We start from the raw sequence: 24,239 nt of genomic DNA, 5'->3' as shown, positions 1-24,239 counted from the left end.
GCAGAGTGCATTAGCATGGACCAATTCAAAGCAAGCTAAGTGCAAAAAGCTAAATGTGGCCAAACTCTCTGCAAAGTTCACACACGCACACAAAAGATTATATTTGGTTCTGCCTGAGAGCACCTAAAGCTATAGTTGAACTGCACAATTTTATCCCCAAATGGGTCACTTTTGCCCATGCCAAGCTGAAACAGAAAATGGAACGGGAGAAGGGTTAAGGTAGCTGGTTCCTACCAGGGCTTTGGGCACAATATTTGTCCCTTCAGCGTATCTAGCGGCTCGCTACTCAAACTATGGTGCATGGTCCAGCATCACCTGGGAGCTTGGAAGAAACACAGAATCTTGGACCCACCACAGACCCACTGAATTAGAATCTGCATGTTAACAAGATACCCAGGGGATTTCTATGCATGTGGCACTTTGGAAAGCCCTGGCCTAGGGCACTTGCTCAAGTTACCTCTGCAGTTTAGAAGGGAGGAAGGTCCATACTGAACTTCATGAAAAGTCAGAATAAATCTGTTCAATATCTTATTTCACTTTATTTCTATAGGAACTTGATTTCCTTTTAAAAACAACTTGATTCCCAAATTTTTAAAAACATAAGTTAAGATGTACCGTGGCGATGACAAGCATTAGATTTTCCATAACTGGGGAAAAGTTTTAGTGAACAATGGGCTATTTTTAGAGCAAATTTTATATTGTTAGCCCCAGAATTACATGAAGTATTGTAAATTGTGGGATTCCTCTTCTATGCAGTTGTGGCAGCAGACAAGTTCATGGGTACTGCATATTTTATCTCCCAGGGTGCTGAAAATTCTTTTGATAACATTAAGAATAAATGGCCAGCACTCTGTTCTCTTTACCTCACTTGAATTTTTACTATTTTCCATAATATTTATCACCATAAATTTATTCTATTTAGTGTTTGTTTTATGTCAACCATACCTCCCACTGCTCGAAGAATGTTAACTCCAAATAAGTAGATATCTTGCCTGTGACAGCACTTGGCATATCACAGATGCTCAATCAACTTGTGTTGAATGAGTGAGACTGTTGTAGGATAGAGACATTTCTTGGGTCCTTCCAATTATTAGGCATAAATCCCCCTAAACTGTTTTACTCACATTGTTCTAGGTTTATCCTCACAAAGCAAATTCATGTATACTTTGTCTTCCAGGATGTCTGGAGAGTGAAAAAGGAATCTGTGGATTGGACAGTGTTGTTGTGTGTGTGTGTTTTTTTTTCCTTTGGCTGTGCCACACGGCATGTGGGATCTTAGTTCCCAGGCCAGGGATTGAACCCGTGCCACCTGCAGTGGAAGCACAGAGTCTTAACCACTGGACCACCAGGGAAGTCCTGAATCCATGGATTGTTGTTGAATACATCCCTCTGGCTTTATTAGACATGATGGTCTCTGGGGAAACTATTGCCCATTAACATTAACAAATTGGCTTCTCTTTCACATAATAGTTTTGTGTGATTTAGTGTGAATCCATTGCAGTGGCTAGTCTTTGGGTATATTAACTGCATTCATTCCTACACCCGAAAAGCTGAGACCAGATGCCAGCACAACATGACTTACACAAGGTGATAATCCTGAGAGGGCGACCAGTTTGCAGATTTATATGACATCCACCTCTGCTCCTCACCTCTCCCTGGCCCCCACAGGCATGGCAGACACTGTATGCAAAGGGACTTAACATTTCTTATTCTGCAGTGTAACCAAATGTTGGGAGTTTAAGCATCCCATATTGTAATTAACGGCACAGACCCACAGAGCATGCTGACACACTGAACAGGTTTAGAAAGTACCATGCAACCACGACGGGCTTCATGCTATATAGTCCTTTTCTGTTTCTTTCTCTTCTTTCTGCCCCTTAGCCTTGGAGTGCCCCAGGGTTCGGTCCTTGGTCCCAACTTTATATTCAATATTACACTCAACTCCTTCCCTGTCCCTGCTCCTGGTGAACTTAACTCCCATGGCTTTAAATAGTATCTAACTGCTGACTACACTGAAATGTATATCCTAGCTTTGAACTCCATCCTGGACTTCATAGTTATATATACAAGTTGTACATCCAACAATTATAATTGTTTAACATACATTTCAAATTGAGTGTGTTCTTTTTTAATTTTAATTTTGTTATTGAGTTATGATTAACATACAATATTATATTAGTTTCAAGTGTGCCACACAGTGATTCAGTATTTTTTATACATTATGAAATGATCACTGCAACAAGACCAGTTACCATCTCTCATTCCTTGTTAAAAATTTCACTCCCCAAACATACTTTACTCACAATCTCAGTTGAGGGCAATTCTGTTATTTCACTTGTTCAAGCCAAAAACCTTAGAGTTGCTCTTGGCTCTTCTTTTTCCTTCCCAAGCCTCATCAAAACTGCCAAGAAATTCTGTAAACCCTAACATCAAAATACATCTGCTATATGCCCACTTTTCTCCAGCTTTTCTGCTATCCTGGTTGGAGCCACGGTTATTATCTCTTGCCTGGATTATAGTAACAACCTCCTAATTGGCCTCTCTGCTTCCAATCTCAGGCCCCAATAGATGATTTTCAACAAAACAGCTGGAGATAGCCTTTAAAAATTACAGATTACATCACTCTGCTCAACCCCTCCAATGCCTCCCTAGTCCATTCTGAGTCAAAACCAAAGTTCTTACAGGGTCTGGCCCTCTGTGACTGCTCCAACTTCATTTCCTTCTCCTCATCCTCTCTTACTCCACTCCTGTTGCCCTGGCTTCTGCGTTGTTCTTGGAACACACCAAGCACACTCCTGCCTTGGGATTTCGCTCAGTGGTTTCTTCTGCTTGGAACATTCCTCATCCCAGACATCCATACGACTTGCTTACTCACCTCCTTCATATCTCTGTACAAAGGTTACCTTTACATTGACCACCCCTTTTTGAGTTGCAACTCACTTTTCCCATGTGGTACTCCCATTGATTCTCTCTGCCCTCATTTTTAAAAATTATTTTTTACTGAGGTAACATTGGTTTATAACATCATATAAGTTTCCCGTGTACAACATTATATTTCTCCTGTTTATACTACAGCATGCTCACTACCAAAAATTTAGTTTCCATTCATCACCATACAGTTGACTCCCCTTTACCCATTTCACTTACCCCCTGCCCCTTCCCTTCTGGTAATCACTATTCTGTTCTCTGTACCTATGTGTTTGTTTTTGTTTGTTGTTTTCATTTATTTTGTTTTGTTGTTTGTTATATTCCACATGTGAGTGAAATCATAATTTGTCTTTCTCCATCTGACTTATTTAGCATAATACCCTCAAGGTCCATCTATCATGTTGCAAATGGCAGGATTTCATCTTTTTTTATGGTTGAATAGTATTTCATTGTATATATATATACATCATTCATTGATGGGCACTTAGGTTGTTTCCATATCTTGGCTATTGTAAATAATGCTGCAATGAACAGAAGTGTGCATATACTTTTTCAAATTAGTGTTTTTGTATCTTTGTATAAGTACCCAGAAGTGGGATAGCTTGATCATATGGTAGTTCTGTTTGTAATTTTTGAGGTATCTGCATAATGCTTTCCATAGTGGCTGCATCAATTTACATTCCCACCAACAGTGTATGATGGTTCCCTTTTCTCCATATCCTTGCCAACACTTGTCATTTATTACATTTTTTTTTTTTTTTTTTTTTTTTTTTTTTTTTGCGGTATGCGGGCCTCTCACTGTTGTGGCCTCTCCCGTTGCGGAGCACAGGCTCCGGACGCGCAGGCTCAGCGGCCATGGCTCACGGGCCCAGCCGCTCCGCGGCATATGGGATCCTCCCGGACCGGGGCACGAACCCGCATCCCCTGCATCGGCAGGCGGACCCTCAACCACTGCGCCACCAGGGAGGCCCTATTACATTTTTGATAACAGCCATTCTAATGGGTGTGAGGTGATATCTCATTGTGGTTTTAATTTGCATTTCCCTAATAATTAGTAATGTTGAACACCTTTTCATGTGCCTGTTGGCCATCTATATGTCTTCTTGGGAAAAATGCCTATTCAGCTCCTCTGCCCATTTTTTAATCAGGTTGTTTGTTTTTCTGTGGCTGAGTTATATGCATTCTTCATTCTCTGCATTCCTTTTATCATTGTTTAATTGTACTTAGCACTCCCTAGCATGCTACATAGTTTAGTTATTATCTTTATCGTTTATTGTTCGTGTCTCGAAACCCAGAATGAAGCCTCGTGAAATGCAGATTTTGTCTATTTGGTTCACTAATAAATGACAAGCATCTATAATGGGCTGGGTTACTTAGCAGGTGCTTAATAAATTTGTTGAAGGTGTTAATAATTACTAAGTTCCACTTTTACACTGATTGAGAATTTGCCTCCCTGCTCTCCTGAAAGACTGACTCCTATTTTGCCCTCTAAAAGAACACAGGGAAAGCTTGCTCTAAGTTTCTCAGGATAACCCCTGGCCAGAGAGTATATGTGGCTTTTCCCACATACAAATCAGATGCATTTTGCCTGGAACTTTTCATTTATTCCAATGGTGTCTGTAATTTTATGCCAGGCCTACCCTGCCATACTTAAGGTAAGCAGTGATGCTTTCCTAACTTTATGATCAGTACAGAGGCTTGTGTTCATGAATATGATTATGATTTTTGATCCATTAATTTCTGGTCATTATCACCAAAGCCAGGAAGGACTGAACTATTTGAATAGTTTTGCCCAATTGTTGAGGCCATCAGAGACAAGTAGGCCCCAAATAACATTAAATCCACGGGCATTTGCAAAAACCTTGTGAGTCAATATTTTACAGCTCATATTTCCTTCTTCTCCTTCTGTAACTGATTTATGTAGTCAAGTTCCCTGTGAGTTGAAAGCTTACACCTAGCTGAAAATGACCCACTTGTAGAATCTTGGGCTTTGTCCAGAATATCTCAAGAGAACTTAGAGGTTGAGTTGAAATACCAGAAACAATTTAACTCATTATCAACTCAACCAGTAACAGGCATGTCTGGGAAGGAAGCCGCCTAAACTGCATGTGGCCTGTACCAGGCCATTAAAGGCTTTCATGCCCAGAATGTGTTTGCATCCCAAATATTTCAAAAGTCCCTTTGAGGAAGTTAACTATTTGAAATATTATTTATATGCCACACATCCCAGTGTCTTAATTTGGGAATACAGAATAGAATTCTGGAGGAGAGAAGTAACTGAAAGCTCTTGCTAGAGAAAATGATGATGCTAACTAACTCTATTGCATCAAATATATATTTACAAATATTTGCAAATTATAAACCTCAAAGTAGCATGGATAGTCATACTATCTGTGAAGAAATAATTGCTTAAAATAGACTGAAGAGTGTTCTATCATATTATATCAGACTCATAGAAACAGCAATGCCATTTCCACCTCCGAGCATTGTGAACTTATTTCCAGAATATTCTTATAACAAAAATCATTTAAGTTTTAGAGGTCTTTTACTTTTCAGTTCACACAGTATTTCCAAATGTATAGTTTCAGTAGTCGCATGGAGATGATTTCATCTTTGTTTTGCAGCTGAAGATAATGAAAGTTACAAAGTGAAATAACTTGCCTAAGACCAAATACCCAGTCTGTAGCACACACAGTCTTGTTGTTCTTGGTCCAGTATGCCTTCCTCCATACCCAGGTGCCTTCATTTGCAAGTCTACAGTAGAGTTCTGGAGGGAAGAGGTTTCCAGAAGTTCATGGTAAAGGAGGTGAAGATGATAAACTCTACTACAGCAAATAATACTTATTTCCATATCTGCCTTTCCTATTAGGTGGTAATTCTTCTTAAAGACAATACATTAAATCTGCATTCCCCCATACCTTGCACAGTATCTAGAATGTAGTCAGTACTAGAAAGATTGAATTTAGAAAGGCTTAATGAGTACAAATGTCATACTCTCTCAGGTACACTGTGTCCTGTCACTAGGAGCAGAGACCTGTCTCCAGACCTGGGAAAATGTTACAAGGTACATGGGAACTGAGTTCATTCATTTAAAAAGAAAGTACTTACTGAGCATCTACTATGTGCCAGGCACTGTGTTAGGCAAAAGGCATAGTACTGCAGAAGACAGACATGGTGCCTTTACTCATAAGAGCATCCAGAGACTTGGAGCTGAGCCTTTAACTCGTTATAAAGTATGGACCAGTGATTCTCAAACTTGAATGTATGTACGAATTGCCCAGGGATCTGGCATTCTGATTCAGTAGGTCTGGGGTGGGCCCAAGAGTCTACATTGCTCACAAACTTCCAGTTGATGCTGATTATGCTGGTCCCAGGCTCACCTCTTGAGTAGCAAGGACCAATGTTATAAAATTTTATTCTCTTGAAATACTGTCCTGTATTACTTACCCTGCAGGATTTCCCCAGTATTACTTGTTAATGTGTGTGTGTTTAGTTCTATGCAATTTTGTCACATATGTAGGTTTGTAGATTCACCATCACAGTAAACATACAGAACAGTCTTATCACTGCCAACATCCCATCCCACAACATTGCTCACCTCTGGCAACCACTAATCTGTCATCTATCTCTACAATTTTGTCATTTCGAAAATGTTATATAAATAGAATCATACAGCACATAACCTTCTGAGATTGGTGCTTTCACTCTGTGTACTTTTCTTTTTGCCTGTATCAATAGATCATTCCTTTCTATTTGAGAGAAGTGTTCCATGGGACGAAAGTACCACAGTTAGTTTAACCCGTCACCAGTTGAAGGATATCTGGGTTGTGTCCATTTTCAATTATTACAAATAAGACTGCTCTGAACCTTTTTGTACAGATTTTTGTGTGAACATAAGTTTTCATTTCTTTGGGATGAATAACCAAGATTGCAATTGCAGGGCAATATGGCAGTTTCATGTTTAGATTTATAAGAAAGTGCCAAATTGCTGCCCAGAGGGGCTGTAAAATTTTATATTCCCACTAGCAAAGCTTGAGTGTTCCAGTTTCGTTTCATCGTTGTCAGCATTTGGTGCTGTCACTATTTTTTTGTAATATTAATGCACACTTCTTTTTATTATATTAAAATCAGGCAATGGTCTGAAAAATGAAAAGGCTGCTTATGGAATACTGTTGTGTTAAACTTTACTTACAGGACGTTAAATCCTTAGAACTAAGGTTTTCCCCAGAAAAAGATTAATGGTAACATCAGCTGCTTTTCAGACTTGATGGTTGCTGCTTCAAAAGGTGGTTTTACACAAACACTAAAAAAAAAAAAGAAAAAACGTTAGAATACAATGAATTGCTTTTATTTTGGTATGCATCCACACCTCAGCATTTAGTGGTCCTGAAAAGAAAAGTGGAAAAACGCAGCAATTTGCCAGGAAGTCAAGCCCAGCAATTTTGGGGATCCACTTGGGGTACAAACAAGTTCTTTCTTATCCCTGCTGAGGACTGTGGGAAGCAGCAGCACTGAAACCAAAGTATGCACTGAATCTAAGGTTCTTTTTGTTCTAGTTGTCAGATTCCAAACTAGACCCAAATGGATTGCAAGGATGACCCAATGAGAGCCCTGTTTAAAACTTCTTCAAATTTTAAAAGCAAAAGCAATTACAGGAAAAGAAAACAATTCATTCAGAGGGATTATGTGTGCCTACAAGTGTCTTCTGTGGCCATTCTCCAAGTTTAACCACCAAGGACTTTGAGAGCTGGCAGGTCTCAGTAACCCTGGTGACTGTTCTTTTCACCTTATCAAAACCTGAGCTAAAAAAATGCATCAGCTGATGATGACAGCAGAGGGTGGCAGGGCTGAGCACCCAACATTCATTTCCCAGGCTGGTGGAGAGTAAAAAGTGTGGTTCCAAAACTAAATGAGGGAGGTCAGAGATGCTTTCCAACCTTACCTGATGGCTTCTGGCTAAAGCAAGGAAGTGTCATGGAAAGTGCTGGGTGGTGATGGTGCAAAAAGGGACTTGAGGAGGAGGAAGGACAAAGCAGCACGCTCAAATACGGTGGAGGGAGAAGATATGGGGAAAGCCCTGAATTCCTCACCAAAGGCCAATTTCAGAGGGGAGCTGAGGGGGTTACAATCTATGCTTCGCCAAGGGCGGTAGTGGAGAGTGGGAAGAGGATGGTGGCTTGGAAGGGGGGCAGCATTTAAGACTTAAAGAAAGAAACCAGGCGTGCAGACGAAGCACCCCCGCACACCCAGCAGGAGTCCCACTGGCTGTGACCTGAAACCCTCACATCTACTCTAAGAAGCCACCCCCAGCTGGAGGGCTGTTGCAGGGAGGGAGGGGAAGGGGAGAAGGCAGAGACCCCAGGCCATGTAATCAGCAGCAAGGTGATTGCGTGATGTGTCTTTTCACAGTTGAGTTAGATGTGCCCCACCGGTTATGACGGCAATCGATTTAAATACACTTTCTTGATCCCAGAAGTTCATATGTGGACAGTAGTTACACTTGACAGGATGATTTGTTATGGCACAACTTATATATTTCAAATGGACAAAAAGATTAGTATCACATTTACAGTATCTTAAGATAAACTGCCTTTGAATGGGAGTTTCCTTTCCAGTACTTTGAGGTCTACAAGACGTATCTAGAAAATTTACTACTGTGGAAAATGAAGACTGTTTAAATCAAATGGGGGGTAAGGGAGGGCTGGTGGTTTTTCTTTTTGATTCACTGCTGTAACACTGTCCTTCAGGCGGCTGAGGGAGTTTCATATTATCTTTAGACATCATTAGGCGCTGAAGCTCTTGCAGGGCAACTGATGCTATATGAGTTCTGCCATTCTGCTAGCACTGATTTGTCTCTTGGGTCCACCACTCCATTAGAACTATTAACTCCATTCATATTAATTTTTGTTACAAATCTTACAAAGGGGGGTGCTTCTAGGTATTTAGCTCCACATTCTATTTCAAGGCTGGATATTTGGTTTTCATAAATTGTTCTTGGGGGCTTAATTATCATCCCTGTCCATCTTGTAAGTGTCATGTCTTCATCATCTTCTAGACCCCAGATAATTGTACTATCTCCTGCTCCTTTCTGGCCTTCGTTGAGTTCTTCCAACAGTTGGAAATTGCGAGGGACTTTTAGTCGCGAGCCTGCGGTGGCTGCCACCTTGTGTTACTGTTGCATCTTCACTATCTTTTTTTTTTAATTTTAGGAATTCTAATAGACATGTAGTGATATCTCAGAGTGGTTTTAATTTGCATTTCCCTAATGGCTAATGTCAAACATCTTTCTTATGCTTCTTTGTCATCTGAATATTATCTTTGGTTGAGTGTCTGTTTATGTTTTATCCCAGTTTCTAATTGGATTTTTCCTTTGTTGTTTCCGTTGAGTTTTAAGAGTTCTTCATATGTTCTGGATACTACTACTTTGTCATATTCTTCTTTAGAAATATTTTCTCCAAGTCTTAAGCTTGTATTTCATCTTCTTCACAGGGTCTTTTGCAGAGCAAAAGTTTATATTTTTAGTGAGGTCCAATTTATCATTTTTTCCTTTTATGGATTATGCTTTGGGTATCAAGTTTAACAACTGTTCACCTAGACCTGATCCCAAAGATTTTCTCCTAGTATTTCTTTTCTCATAAAGGTTTTATAGTTTTAAGTTTTACATTTAAATGCATGAACATTTTGAATTTTTTTTTTTTTTGGTATAAGGTGTGAGATTTAGATCGGAGTTTATTACACCTGTTGAGGTGTAGAATGAGGTCCAGGTGGGGGTTATGTTCAGTTTCCCACTGGACCCGACCAGCATCACCCTTACAAAAGAGGAACAGAGCACTTACACCTCACTGCAGACAGTTGAGGTGGAAGTTCAGCCAGCCCTTCCCTCTGCTGACATCTTCCCAGCAAATGTGTGACACTGACTTTCACTGCCTTGTTGATGCTGAGTGAATGTGGAAGCTCAGCTCCCTGCTGGACCCCACTGACACTACATGAGGAGAGGGAAATAGAGTGTCTGATGGCTCCACCTCTCATCACCTCACCTACCTCATTGCTGGTGGTGGGGGGAGTTGAGAATCTATTCCCCATTGTGTTCCACAGACACAGGGAAAGGGCTGCAAAGCCTAGTGGGGCCTAGCTCTGCCTCATACCACCTCATTTAGTCTTATTTCTTCCAGGAAGATGTGGAGAGTCTGTTCACTGCTGGATCCCACTGACATCATCCTTGGGGGGCGGGAGAATGGTAATAACGCCTGCTTCTGGCCGGTGGGGGAATGGAAGATCAGATCTCCACTCAGCTTCGCCAGTACTCTTCCTGTAGGAGAATTGGTGCACAGCCTGCCTATGCTGGGCAGAGGATAGATGACTAGCAACCCCCTCAGCCTTGCCAACTCCACTGGGCAGGGGAATCAGAGGGCTGCCACCTCTCTGTGGTGCAGGGGGGAGTGACAGAGTGAAAGATCTGCTTGTGCTTGGCTTCAGTGGAACTTTGGGGAAGGGGTACAGTTTTTCCAATGTTCCATTTATTTTGCGCTGGCTTCAGTGGAACTTTGGGGAAGGGGTACAGTTTTTCCAATGTTCCATTTATTTTGTGCTGGAGTAGGGTAGCTATTACCAAAAAGGATTCTGTTGTTAAGGTACCCATTTTCCGGGCCTTTAGCTAGGGAAAGCAGGTTTTTGTTTTGTTTTGATTTGTTTTAATCTGTGCTTGTTGGCAGTTCTGGTTGGAAGCTTTTGTAGCATCCTGTCACAAAGATGTATGGAAGTGATTTAAAAAAAACCCAGGAAACTCACTACCATGTTGTTCCTCAAGCCCCCTGCAATCTAAACCTACAAATAATAGACCGCTCTGGGAAGGAATTGCCTTCCTCTGGATTGTTACTGAGGACTGACCCCTTTTCTCAGCCCTGGATATTACGTTCTCTGAACCCTGAGGGCCCAGTCACATGACACTTTCTTGGTTTCCCATTAAACTGCTCTTTAATAATGACTGAAAGGAGCAAGGCTTCAATTCTGAGAGCGACCCTGGTGGCTTCAAGTCTCGAGAAATGCTATCGGCATCTGGGGGGTTACATGGGATGACAGCAAAGGAAGCTCTGACCTTCCTCCTTGTAGCTTGATCACATCTGGAAAAAAAAAAAAAGGCCTCCTGGCTTCTTTCTCTGCTTCTGAATGTGGTCTTTGCTTATACCCTTCCAAGTCTAACATGCCTCATGTTCCTAATTACTTAGCTTATATTTTCAAATGCTCAGCTCCAGAAAGGTCCTGGCAATTGATGGTGGGACTTCATAGAATTTATTCCTAACCTCTGCCCCTCAGTTCATGTCCTCTCTGCCCACCCTAAGGATAACTCAGAGTGCCCCAAGTTTCATGACACTGTGCATTTTTAACATCTTTTTATGAAATATAGGAATGTGGCAGACTTGCAGAAATATCTGACAAGCTTTGGTGTTTAAAACACCTTTAAAAACACTTTTAAGATTCATACTAAGACTTTATTAATAAATAGTTATAACTCAGCGCTTACATGTAAATTTCTGAAATGTATTTTAGTTATAGACAGTATAAGTTCTCACTCTGTATCAAATATAATGCAGCATCATTAAAAACACAAGTAAATCAACCCAAGTCATCTAGACTTAATAGTAAAATCCAAACACCAATGCCCTTTATAATGGGAAATCTGAAATATTTTCTGTTTATGAAATGATATTATATTTTCTAGCTGCACTTGGAGATGAGGGCCCAAAAGGTCACACAATCCAGACTTCATTTGGAGATGAGGAAGCAGGCTCAGAGAAGGTAAGTGGCTTGTCTAAGATCACAAACCCAATTAATTCTGAATTACAATTCATATCTCTTAATTCTTGGACCAATATTATTTTCATTACATCAGTGGTTCTTACATTTTAGGGTTCATTAGAATCACCTAGAGGGCATGTTTAAAAACAGACTGCTGGGTCCCACCCTCAGAGTTTCTGATTGAGTTTTCAGGGTGGGACCTGAAGATGTGCATTTCATACCAGATCCCACAAAGCTGCTCATGCTGCTGGTCTCAGGGACCACTTTTGAGAACCACTGAATTGCAGCATTTTCCTCTATTTCTATTCTATTTTACTTTAATGAACATCTTTAACTTTATATTCTGGATAATTTTGAAAATACACAAAAGTGGACCCAAGACTATGTATAAGGAACTCATAAATCCATCGAACACAACCATCCAACAATAGCCAATCTAAAGAACTTCTTAACATACCACTTTATTTTTTATGCATTTTTCTCTTGGGGACAGGTATTCTTAGATGTCCAAAATGTCTAATGAGAACAAGGTCTTGTATTGTTACTCTAGTATTTTTCATTTTGTGGTTTTATTTAATGTAGATTATCTTTACAACTTTACAAAAAGGTAGAGACAGTTGTTTACCAGCTTCTTTATTACAGTGAAGGAAAAGGAGGCTCACATGGTTCTTGAGTGATTCACCCAGAATTTGCCTTGTTGATCATCATCATTCAGTTGCATTAATTAAAGCCCAACTCATCTGATTTAAGGCAAAAGCACTCTCTTAGTCCATTCAGGCTGCTGTAACAGAATGCCATATGCTGGGTGGTTTAAACAACATTTATTCTCACAGTTCTGGAGACTGGAAAGTCCCAGATCGAGGCTCTGGCAGATTCGTTGTCTTGTGAGAGCCTATTTCTTGGCTCATAGACAGCCATTTTGCTGTCTCAAATGGTAGAAGGATGAGGGATCCCTCTAGAATCTCTTTTATAAGGGTACTAATCCCATTCATGAGGGTTCTACCCTCATGACCTAATCACCTCCCAAAGGCCCTACTTCCAAATACCATCATACTGGGGATTAGGATTTCAACCTACGAATTTTGGGAGGATGCAAACATTCAGTCTTTAGCAAGCACAAAACTGGCTGCACTTATTTCTATATATGTAGCCAGTAACAGTGATGCAATGTTAGTACTTGTGGGCAAATGTTAAGTGGTTAGTGGCTCAGTAAGATTCAGACCTTCTGGTGGAGTGGAGGTGGCTGTATTTTCAGTCAAACTTCCAGTGACATTAATTGCCATAAGGATTTCAACATCACCACCTGATTCAATGTTCCTGCTAGAGTATGGAGTTCTTCCTTCATTTATGACCTAAGTCTCACTGAGACTGTCTCTTGCTTTCAGAAATGTGGATAGTCTTTGCCATTTATGTGCCTCCAACAAACTGTGAAGTTTAATGAACTATCAAGAGCTTTTTAGATGAATATTCATATATAGTACCATGTGTCTCTAAATAGTTCTCTATATTATACATTTATGAGTAATTCATGTGCAGTTATGATCCAGTACTCAGAAATATAAAAGTATAAAATACCCACATGTGTCAAATAAAATGCCACTTAACATTGGTATCTTATGAAATTTTATCCTAAACTCCAAACCCTTACACTGCTCTAACAGTTATCACCTTTTGAGATATGACTGATGTACGTAGTGTGATAATGTACCTCTCTGATTATTTGTGACAGACATTATACCCTGGACTTTCTCTGATTAGCACAGAATAAAAAACAAAAAGAGAAAAGCTACCTGAGATGAAACTTGGCAGTTACAGTACTTTCTTATCGCTGACATGTGGCTTTTTAAAATGTGATTCTGGTTTCTTTTCTTCAAGTTTATTAATTTGGGATAATAATGAATAGTTTTAGGAAATTTTGTGAGTTGACAGCTGTTTTTATCTAAGATCTAGAAGAAAAATAAAAACATCTACTTTATGGTACTTTTTATATTAAAAGATTTGCATCCAACACAGATTGATTAGCATATGAAAAGTTGCTCAATATTATTAGTCATCAGAATTGCAACTGCAAACCTCAATGAGATATCACCAGAATAGTTAAAATTAAAAGGACTGACCATGCCAAGTGTTGACAAGGATGTAGAGTAACTGGAATTCTTTCACACTGCTGGTTGGAAATAAATGGGTAAAACCACTTTGGAAAAATGTTTAACAGCAATTGGCAAGGCTAAAATACAAATACCCTAGGATCCAGTAATTCCACTCTTGGCCACATACACAAACATAAATGTGTACACATGTACCAAAATGCATGGACAAAAAATGATATTCCCAGACAAAACCCGAGAACAACACAAATGTGCAACCATGGATGAATGGATAAATACATATGATATATTCATACAATGGGATATAACTCAGCAATAAAAAGAATACACTACCGATATATGCAAATACATGGATGAAACTCACGTACATAGTACTGAGCAAAAGAAAGTCAAACACAAAAGGGGACAAACTATATAATTCCTTTCATATCAAGTTCAAAAACAGCCAAAACTTTTGGGAGTATTAGCTAGGAGAGGGCACAAGGGAGCTTCCTGGAGTGCTGGATATGTTCTATATCTTGATGTCAGGTGCTGGTTTCAGGGGGTAAAAATCCATCAAGCTTTACCCTTAAGATCTATTTGCTTACTAAATTATTTTTTTAAAATAGAAATAAAAAGATTATGCAAAATTGTCAAAATGCCCTGTTGAATTAACACTTCCAGACAGGCTCATTTCAAAGTGTGTAAACTTGGTCCCAGAGAATGAAAGCTTTTCTGAATCATCAGGTCATATTTCTGGAGCTTCTACATGGCCAATATATTTTCAGTGCTGTGCTCAGGAACAAGTGATGCTTAAAGGTAGATTTAGTATCATCTCTTTTTATTGTACAGTGCCACATGGAAGCAGCAACATTTCATGACCCACATTTTGAGTTGAATACTCAGTCATATAACTCATAATTTTCTACTCATAAATACACAAGTTAACAACTTAAAAACAATCAATAGCCATCACAACTTACACAACTCCTTAAAAGCAACCATTTAAATAACTATTAGATTTATCCAATGCTGGGAACATTTTGCTGAACAAAATAGCCATCATTTTTTCCTGAGATTTAGGAAAAAATGTCTTATATATACCTTATTTCATAATTTTTTCCAGACAAGGTCTTTTTTTTTTTTTCCTACACATATTCTATCATTGTATGCAGACCCAGAAAAAAAGGCATGGCCTCCATTTCCAAGCCATACTCTGAATGGGAGTATTAGCTAGGAGAGGGCACAAGGGAGCTTCCTGGAGTGCTGGATATGTTCTATATCTTGATGTCAGGTGCTGGTTTCATGGATATAAAAATTCAAGCTTACTATTATCTACCTGGAAAGGAGTATCCTACAAAGGTACACAAGATAGTATGGTGCTCTTGACCTGAAGAGATTCCGGCTATGAAGACATCTGCTGAGGTGTTGCATTTTCCTTTTGCTAAAGTACTGCACCATCCTCTGTTGCCCCAGATACAAAATGACACAGGGAATTAATTCCCAGGAATGAAGCTTAAGTCATGGCTTTTGTTTGTCTTTGGAATTCTTTTTCAGCACTGCCTTTCTGATCTTTGAAATGGAGCAAACCCTTGTTTCCTGGAATTAATTTTTACACCAGAGGACATTCTTGAATATCATTTTTCTTTTGAGAGGGGTCTGTCCTTCATATTGTGGTCATGACATCTTACTAAATGTATCATCTCTCCCAGTTAGAACAGACTGTTACAAGCCAGGTGGTACTCTTAGGATAGAGAGAGTAGCTGAATGGCTGAAGCAAGGTAGAATATAAAAGATGTTTCATGTCCATGGAAGTGGTAGAGGCAGAAAATGAATTGGATTCCTTTAAGATGAATTTTTTATGGATCAGCAGATTTATTTGGAGTTACTTAAAAAGGAGTTATTTCATTAGCAACTAACTCTGATCTATGTGATCAATAAGGCATCCTTAGGCCATTTATTTCAGTATAAGAAGTCACTGCAGAAGAAATGTGATTATTGACTATCTAAGATGGAAATAAATATTGAGGCAAAACTAAGACTTTTTTTTACAGAATTATGGATATTACACTTGATTTTAAGCTTCATTTAATCAAAGCATTTGGCTATTGTACTTTGGTGAGTAAGTTTATGATCAGGAAAGATGAAATAATTATTTTTTAAAGAACACTAAAGCTAACACATTTTTTGCAAAGTTTTTAGCAATGATTTAAGTACAATGCTTAGAGCTATTATATAAAGAGTATGGGAAATGCTGGTTGCTCAACTGATTTTTGACAAAGATGCAAAAGCAATTAAATGGAGAAAAAGTTACCTTTTCAGCAAATGATGCTGGAGCAATTGGACATCTACAGGCAAATATATAAAATGAACTTCAGCCTAAATCTCATACCATATACAAAAATTAACTCAAAATGGATTACAAATTTAAATACAAAATTTAAAACTATAAAACTTTAAGAAAAAGCAAAGGAGAAAGCCTTTGGGATCTAAGGCTGAGCAAAGAGTTCCTAGACTTGACATGCTCAAGGACAATCCATTAAAGAAATTCATTAAAGAAAATACTAATAACAGATTTCATCAAATTTAGAAACTTTTTTTTTTATAAAAACACTATGTTAAGTGGATGAAAACACAAGCTACAGACTAAAAAAAAATAGTTGTAACCAAACCACATATCTGCCCACAGGATTACTATCTACCATATACTAAAACTCTCAAAACTCAACAGTAGGGCTTCCCTTGGTGGCCCAGTGGTTAAGAATCCACCTGCCAATGCAGGGGACACGGGTTCGAGCCCTGGTCTGGGAAGATCCCACATGCCTCAGAGCAGCTAAGCCCATGCGCCACAACTACTGAGCCTAAGCTCTAGAGCCCATGAGCCACAACTACTGAGCCCGCCTGCCACAACCACTGAAGCCCGTATGCCTAGAGCCCGTGCTCTGCAACAAGAGAAGCCACCACAGTGGGAAGCACGTGCACCGCAATGAAGAGTAGCCCCCGCTCACCACAACTAGAGAAAGCCCGCGTGCAGCAACGAAGACCCAACGCAGCCAAAAGTAAATAAATAAATTTATATTAAAAAAAAAACTCGGGCTTCCCTGGTGGCGCAGTGGTGAGAGTCCGCCTGCCGATGCAGGGGACACGGGTTCGTGCCCCGGTCCGGGAAGATCCCATATGCTGCGGAGCGGCTGGGCCCATGAGCCATGGCCGCTGAACCTGCGCGTCCGGAGCCTGTGCTCCACAACGGGAGAGGCTGCAACAGTGAGAGGCCCGTGTACCGCAAAAAAAAAAAAAAAACAACTCAACAGTAAAACAACAACCAGAAAAAAAAAAAATCTGACTAGAAAATGTTAAAAAGATATGAAGAGGCACTTCATGAAGAGGATATATAGAGGGTAAACAAGCATATGAAAAGATGTTCATAATGAGATGTTACAACAATGCAAATTAAAACCACAATGAGATACCACCATGCCTCGATCAGAATAGTTACAATTAAAAATATTGGCAACGATATTTCTAGAGAGGCTGTGGAGAAACCTGCTCATACAGATGTTGCTGGAGGAAATGTAAAACGGCACAGCCTTTCTGGAATCAATTTGGCAGTTTCCTATAAAACTAAACATACAACTGCCATACAGCTCAGCATTTGCACTGTTGGCTATTCATCCTAGAGAAATGAAAATTTTTGTGCACACAAAAACCTATACATGAAAGTTCATAGTAGCTTTATTTGTAAGTCAAAACTGGAAACAACTCAGATGTTCTTCAACAGGAGAATGGTTACACAAACTATGGCACATCCCTACCATGGACTGCTACTCAACAATAAAAAGGAACAAACTGTTGATACAGTAGCCTGGATGAATCTCCAGAGAATTGTTCTGAGTGAAAAAAGCCAATACCCAAAGGTCACATACTGTATGATTCCATTTATATAATATTCTTGAAAAGATGTAATTGTAGAAATAAATGGAGAATAGAATAGTGGTTGTCGAGTTTGAAAGAGATGGTAAGAATGAGAATGAGGTAAGCTTGGCCATTGAAGAGCAGCATGAGACATCTTTGTAGTGATGGGATTAGTCTGTATCAATGTCAATATCCTGGTTATGATATCATACTATAATTTTGTAAGATGTTACTGTTGCGGAAACTAAGCAAAATGTATATGTAATCTCTTCATTTTTACCACTGCATGCAAATCTACCATTTCCTTAAAATCTTTTTTAAAGTTTATTTTAAAAAATCATATTCACAATGCATTTGTAAATGGTGTCAGAAATTGCATTCAGAAATATTATGAATGAGTAATACTGAGATTCTCTTGGACGAAGATACCATAAATCTCCACTAAAAAGCATTTCTCTCAGATATAGAAAAAGAACATGACATACGTATTTGTTCTCTCTATGTCTGGTTATATACTTCACCACCTCATCCCAGATTGTCTGACCCTGGTGTGGTAAAAGTGGAGGCCATGGGACTTCCCTGTGGCGCAGTGGTTGAGAGTCCGCCTGCCGATGCAGGGGACACGGGTTCGTGCCCCGGTCCGGGAAGATCCCACATGCCGCGGAGCGGCTGGGCCCGTGAGCCATGGCCGCTGAGCCTGCGCGTCCGGAGCCTGTGCTCCACAACGGGAGAGGCCACAACAGTGAGAGGCCCGCGTACTGCAAAAACAAACAAACAAACAAACAAAAAAAGTGGAGGCCATGAACCTTCTGTATCCCTTATCCATATCCTAGTACTCTTGTGCTTCTTCTTTAAACAGATTCAGATGGAAATCCATCTGGTAAGCTCATTCAGAGTAAAGAATTAGTGCCTGAATTTTAAATGTAAAGAAGAAATCTGTCAGAAGGATCCAGGTATAATACATTAAACCCAAAGATAAGCAATACAGACAGACATCCCCAGTGATATGAACAAGCCACTGGAATGGTATTAGTAAGCAACACACATCATAGCAGCTGCAATTTGTCTCTCTCTGTACAGTTACCTTATTTCTCTGTCTGAAGTTGGGCCTTCTTGATGGTTTTCATCATTTATTGATGCATACATTGCCGTCTCACAACTCCCAAATTTACCTAACTAAATATTTGGTACCAAAATAGATTCTCCCATCACAATGCCAAATTCCTACGAAAGAATCTGATGGTTTTTTCCAAGGTCAGTTCCCTGCCCTTTATCCAGTTAACTATGGGGTCATGCAGGAGGATGAACATGGATATTGAGGACTTAGATCTAGAGTCCAGTGACATTTAGCTTTTGAAAGCTATGATGCACTACACAAACAAATTGGTAAGAAGAGAATCACAGGCATGAATGAGGCACATAACTATAGATGAACCCTTTCTTGGAGTCTGAAAAATACCACTTCCTGGATAGCTTATACATGGAGTGGGGATGCCCTCATCTATGTGTTGTATAGATGGCATAAGTTTCTGTATCAGTAGTAGGGGATGAAAGTCATTCATCAGCCTCTGTTAGTATCTCCCCTGTACTCCCTCAACAGTCAATGTCAAGCACCTGACAACCATGCCTCACTGCGAACTTCTGCCTAAAGGCTTTCTTTCACACAAGTGTAAGTTAATGCCCCTAGAAAGATAATGCTACTAGGGAACAGCCCTAAGCCATGACAAATGAGAAGCGGAGGATAAATACCAGACCTAACTCAAGGGAGGGGGGTAACTCTGAGATGTGTTCTATTCTGGCTTCCAGACACACCCCCTACCCCCAGCAAAAGTGAGCCACAGTTGTACATATTACTAACGTCTAATAGCATATATTTCCTTTGGCTTCCTCCCCTTCCTGTCTCCTGTCTCATTCCCCCAGTGGCGCTTCCTGTCATCAATTACCAAATAAACTACCTGCCCTCAAATCCCTAAGGGTTTTCTTCTTTGGTATGCAATGTAAGACAGGGGCATAGGACATAAATTGCCAAATGCCTATCTTCAGGGCTGGCATGATGGAGGGAAACAGGAGAGGCCAGTAGTTGGCAAAGGTAAGAGAGAGAAGCAGGAGCCGTGAGAAAGCTTCAGGTCTAACATGGACCTGGCTGAGTTGAGTCAGGGTGCAGAGTGTGAATACAGCTTGAACACTGGAGGAAGATCTGATCTTTGCACAGAAGGAAAAAAGAAGCATTGGAGAAGAGGGGGTAACGTCCTCAGCCAGATCATGGCGCAAGATCAGTAACAGACAAGCTAAGTAAGACTCATCCCCTTGAAATCTTAGCAGATGGAAACACAAAGGGAGCAGGGCCTTGTTGGCTTCCTGGAGACATTGGATTCATGTGGTCAGTGACCTGAGGTCAGGGGAACCTTTGAGGTCCAGGGGTGTGAATTAATCCATCAATCATACAGTCATCCCTCCCCTCAGTATCCATAGGGGATTGGTTCTAGGACCTATTCCAGACACGAAAATCCAGGGATGCTTAAGTCCCAGAGATGGCCCTCCGGCCAGCCCTCCATATCTGCAGGTTCTGCATCCACAGATTGAACCAGCCATGAGTCATAAACGTAGTAGAACCCATGGGTGCAGAATGCCCAGAGGGCCAACTGTAGTCTTAGTTCATTTGACTAACTGCTAACCTCTCTAAGCATTAAAATGCAGCCTTACCCACAGCCACATTAGATTACTGGCTAATGTTTTGCTTTAGATTAATGAAGAGCTTTTTATAATAGAGAAGAACTGTCTCCCTGTAGATATAATTTTAAATAAGGCCCTCAGTTTAAAAGCTCTATAAAACACAATATTTTAAGTCTTCACAACAGAGTTTTACTCGGGAACATGTTAATTTATAAGCAAAGATATAAAGATCCAACAATTTGATATTCAGTGAGGATATGCTAACCCTGGCAGAAAAGGGCATAGCAAATTACTTAGCTAATCCTAAAATGTGGAGACCAAGTCTCTTCTTAGTGATAGTTGATGAGGAGGAACCAGTTCCAATATCCTTAACTAGTTGATTGAATTGGAAAATTTTACATAGCTCTTTAAATGTTAAGCATCTCCTAAAACAGAGCAAAAATAATTTTAGTAACTGATTATCATCTATATGTGTAAAATTCTGGAAACTCCATAGCCATTTTCACTTGAAAGTGGTTGGATTTCCTTCATCAATTAATTTGGCAAAACTCCAATAGAATGTGTAGTTTAAAATTATCCCAGAAACACCCGGAAAAATGGCACACATTCTGTCATTGATGTATCCCCTTTTACTCTACAAACTTGTCAATGAAAGATAAATTATAAAAATAAAAAAAGAATCAAAGAACCTTAGATAAGATAAATATCCTCGTAGACCAGAGACAAAACAGAAAGCTGGAATTATAAAGTAAGTCTGAAGATCCATATTCCAAAGCAGGCAGTGGGAGGTATAAATTCACCTCTTTTGGGAAAAGAAGGACTAGAGGTCTTCCATGTGAAATGGAAAAACAGAGTCAGCTTCACTGCATAAATCCAGGGGCTATAAGTCATAAAAGTAAGGTGAAAAAAATACTGACAACTGCTGCCTGGGGCTACAACTTACATGGAGCTGCCAGGTAATGTAACCCTGAGGATATGGACATAGCCTCAGGACAGTGCTGCCTGTGGCTCACTAACCATTTCTGTATATTCTTCATACCCCTACCAGGGAGGAGGCCCAAGCCTTCATTATGAGATCTGTTTCTCAACTAATGGCCCCAGGACATTCATGAAAGTAGCCTCAAAACTTCTTGTCAGAGAGGAAGGAACCTAGAGAGAAAGAGAAAAAAATGCAAAGCAAAAAAAAAAAGAAAGTTTCCCTTAGATAAGCCTGTGATCTGGAACTCTAAAATGCATGAAGAAATCTTATGTTAAGGAAGAGCCAAAAAAAAATAAACCTTAGAACAGGAGTTATTTTCTAATGATGTAAATGTTATAAAATAGACAAATGTTTTAAAATAAGCATGGTTGGGATACTCAAAGGTGTGAGGACCTAACATCCATAAGAAGAACAAGAAAATATTACACAAAAAGTTACATACATAAAAGAGGGTGGGTGTAAAAAAGAATTAAATTGAAATATGGGAAACAAAAATATAATAAAAATAAAATTAATAGACAGGATAAACTCTAAACAGAACACCACTGAAAAGATTAATCCTGACTGATAGCACTGAACACTTCACCTAGCACATAGTAAAAAGATAAAAGAGATACACACAAGAGCAGTCAATATTCCCACAAGACCTATTGAGTTATTTTACACTTAAACTTCACTAATCTCTTTGAAAACATGTCCTAGCATACAGACAATACAGACAATGGCATGAAAAGAATATTTGACATTAGCTGAGAATTTTCTGACATTGAAGAGAGACAAAAGTGTTCAAATCAATAATGCACTTTGAGTACCAAGCAGAAGAGTAACAATAAAATAATAACAGGGACTTCCCTGGTGGCGCAGTGGTTAAGAATCCGCCTGCCAATGCAGGGGACACGGGTTTGAGCCCTGGTCCGGGAATAACCCACATGCCGCAGAGCAACTAAGCCTGTATGCCACAACTACTGAGCCTCTGTGCTCTAGAGCCCGCAAGCCACAACTACTGAACCCATGTGCCACAACTACTGAAGCCCGTGCGCCTAGAGCCCATGCTCTGCAACAAGAGAAGCCACCGCAACGAGAAGCCCAGGCACCACAACGAAGAGTAGCCCCTGCTCTCCGCAACTAGAGAAAGCCCATGTGCAGCAATGAAGACCCAACTCAGCCAAAAATAAATTAATTAAAAATAAATAAATGAATGTTTAAAAAATAATAATAGATCCACAGGTAGATACGTAATAGAGAAATTTCAAGAAATCAAGGATAAAAGAAAAAAATTTTAAAGCTAGAATAAAGAAAAATCAGTTCATTTAAATGGTAATGGCAATTTGACAAACAGTGTATTTCTCATTATCAACAAGAAAGGACAGAGAAAATGGAATAATAGCCTCAAAGTTCTGAGAGGAAAAACAATTACTATATGAACCCAGAGTTCTATACCCAGCAAATTGTAATTCAAAAGTAAGGGCAAAATGAAGACCTTTTTAGAAATAAAAAGACTAAATGATGTTGCCACAAACAAACCTTATAATATTGACTTTGGTTAGAAGGAAGACCCTAAATAAAGGCCATTTTTTTCTTACTGCAAGTAAATTTCAGTAAGATATTTACAGGGAGATTAGATAGGTCTCAAAACTTTCCCCAGACTCTTTATAATCCCCTCTTAACTTTTTCCTTCCCGGGGTGGGGGGAGGTTTGGGGAGGAATACTCCATGTTGTCCAGTCTGTTCAGGATCTATGCCTTGCTGTGGTTGGATTAGTGGGGACAGGACCCCTGACTGATGTACCCTCACCCCAGAAGCAGAATCTAGATATTTCTCATTCTAACCAGTTTCTTCTCAGTTTACACCACTGCCTCTTTTTTCTGTCTGTTCACTGCTCTTTAAATGTCTGTTTTTCAGGGTTGTATTTGTGCTCTATTTTTCTTATTGAATATTTTGTCCCAACATGTGAATTTTCGAATCACCTGGAGAACTTGTTAAAATATAGATTCTTTAATCTAGCCCCACATAAACTGAATCACAATGAAAGAGAGTGAACCTTATACCTGCATTTTTAGCAATCAACTCAGATAATTCTAATGCATACTAGAGCTTAAGAACCACCACTTTTATAAACTTTCTGTAAGTATTATCATGTATAGCTTTGCTTTTGACTCATAACAATTCACCAGTAAGTCACAAAATTTATGTCAGAATCAAAGCCATGTTCTAAGTTCCACCTGCTAACTGGCCATTTCAATATAAATGTCCTATATTTACCCATCTTCTAACCCCTTTATTTCCTGAACTAAGAATTTGAATTACCTTAAGCTCCTCTGTTCCCACCTACATTTGTTCCCATGTTTTCTGTCAATCCCCAACCCATTTATCCTGAGCTCCCACCATTGCTTTACTGGTTCCCGGACATGCCAGTCTGAGAGTTCACAATCCCTTCTACACATGCAAGACTTCACATCCAGGAATATTCTTTTCGAAAGTAATCTTTTCCTTGAAGTCTTTTCTCATTCCCCAGGCAAGCCCCCACCTCCATGTTTCCACACCAAGGTCTCAACCACAGCACTTTCCATATGATCTGGAAACTACCTGCTTACACCTGTTTTCCCCACCAGTCAGGGAGCACTTGCAGGAAAGGTTTGATCAGGGCTCACTTGTTTTTATATCTCAAGGTTGAGTACAGAAACTAGCTTGTAGTAGTACTTAACACCTGTTTTTTTTTTAAGTAAGGGTATAAACACATGAGCAAATTGATAGATACCTGACCAAGGTTAATTGAATCTACAAATTCCAAATCAGCATATGTATTTTCTTAAAGGATAGTGTACGTTTCATGTGGATAAGATTCCCAGAAAACTGGTATCTTCC

At 39.6% G+C, this 24,239-nt stretch overlaps 1 protein-coding gene across 1 annotated transcript in view; it reads left to right on the top strand.

The window, feature by feature from the left end:
• LOC308609441 (melanoma-associated antigen B16-like) overlaps window positions 1-24,239 on the top strand; it is a gene marked incomplete at its 3' end in the record, with an annotated part of 609,526 nt that overhangs the window by 353,224 nt on the left and 232,063 nt on the right. Inside the window, exon 6 of the mRNA XM_081223109.1 lies at window positions 11,648-11,724. The remainder of the gene's footprint in view (window positions 1-11,647; window positions 11,725-24,239) is intronic.

The sequence above is a fragment of the Mesoplodon bidens genome, assembly GCF_964165515.1.
Source record: "Mesoplodon bidens genome assembly, chromosome: X".
NCBI classification, from domain to species: Eukaryota; Metazoa; Chordata; class Mammalia; order Artiodactyla; family Ziphiidae; genus Mesoplodon; species Mesoplodon bidens.
This window is presented reverse-complemented; position numbering and strand designations above follow the sequence as displayed.